This window comes from Limulus polyphemus, unplaced genomic scaffold (assembly GCF_000517525.1).
Source record: "Limulus polyphemus unplaced genomic scaffold, Limulus_polyphemus-2.1.2 Scaffold2232, whole genome shotgun sequence".
Classification (NCBI taxonomy): domain Eukaryota; kingdom Metazoa; phylum Arthropoda; class Merostomata; order Xiphosura; family Limulidae; genus Limulus; species Limulus polyphemus.
In genome coordinates, this window is record NW_013667842.1 from 198,774 (window position 1) to 200,114 (window position 1,341).

The 1,341-nt window shown below is 36.1% G+C and overlaps 1 long non-coding RNA gene across 1 annotated transcript in view; it reads left to right on the forward strand.

The window, feature by feature from the left end:
* LOC111087505 overlaps window positions 1-941 on the forward strand; it is a 2,470-nt gene extending 1,529 nt beyond the window's left edge. Inside the window, exons 2-3 of the long non-coding RNA XR_002612176.1 lie at window positions 320-321; window positions 847-941. This is a non-coding gene — a long non-coding RNA (uncharacterized LOC111087505). The remainder of the gene's footprint in view (window positions 1-319; window positions 322-846) is intronic.
* The last annotated feature ends 400 nt before the right edge of the window (window positions 942-1,341 follow it).

Sequence of the window (1,341 nt, forward strand, 5' to 3'; positions counted from 1 at the left end):
GAAAGGTCCTTCAGCAAGCTGAAATTAATTCTTACATACTCGAGAACCTCAATGACTCAAAATCGACTTAGTAACTTGGCAATATTAAGTATTTAAAAAGACGTACTTAATACCTTAAATGTTGATAGTTTAATTGATGCATTTGCAGCAGCAAAAGCACGAAAGGTTCATATAATGTAACCGTGAATGCCAGAATGCTACCTGTACAAGGTCTAGTTAAGTATATGTACAGTTTTGTAAACTAATAAAATTTGTTATTTGTAAACTTAAGTAGTATTTTATCAATCTGTTTTATAATACATGTACACCACATCGTGAGATGTTATAGTGTGACTTTATTTTAGGCCTGTAAGGCGGTAATTAATTCTTTATGTTATTGTCATTAAGTGGGTAATGAGTCAGAAAACAAATAATCAAAACATTTCAGAGGTGGGGGCGCCAAAAGTGTCTTTGCTCCTGGTTGCTGAGAACCCTTGCTACGCCACTGGTCATAGATGTAAATCAAAAAGAGCAAATGTCCTAACACTGAGCCCTGAGGTACTCCACTCGTAACATTAATCCAGTTTGACTGATCTTCAGTTATAATAACTCTGTTTCTTTCTCACCTAGCCAGTTTTCCATCCAATGAGCCAACTTTCTCCCACACCTACTGACATAACCTTTATGTGACACCTTGTCAAATGCTTTCTAAAAATCCAGATGCAGGTGATTCCTTGACAAGTCGTGTGGATAGAATACTCTGTAGGGTATATAGGAAGAAAAGAATCAGATTATGCTTATTAGGGGTACAGGTGGAGGATATAACTGATATAGCAGGCAAACATGCAGTTTTTGTGGTGCATGTAGGGGCTAATGATGTGGGGAAAGGTAGGTCAGCGGAGCTAATCAATAAGTACAAGGGGCTGATAAAGACATTTAAAGAAAAAGGCCATAACTTAAGTTTGTCAAGTATAGTGCCCAGAATTGACTGTGGGGATGAAGTTGTAAGTTAACTACTAGGGTTAAATGTTAGGCTTAGGTTAGTATGCAAGGATGAGCAGATTGAATGGTTGGACTTGTGGGATCAATTCATTGGAAATAGAGAGTTTTTGGAATGGATGGTTTACATTTAAATAGGGTAGAACTGGCTTGTTTGCTAAGGCTATTAACTCAGCTATAAGAGAAGTTTTAAATTAGGATTAGACAGTGGTGAGGGCCAGGAAAAACTAAATTAAAAAGAATAAGAGACAGAGAAAAGTTTAGCATAGGAAATGAGTATAGAAGTAGTTATAAGGATAGGGTAAATTGTTACTATTGTAATGCTAGAAGTATTAGAAATAAAATAGATGCCTTTAGATTACT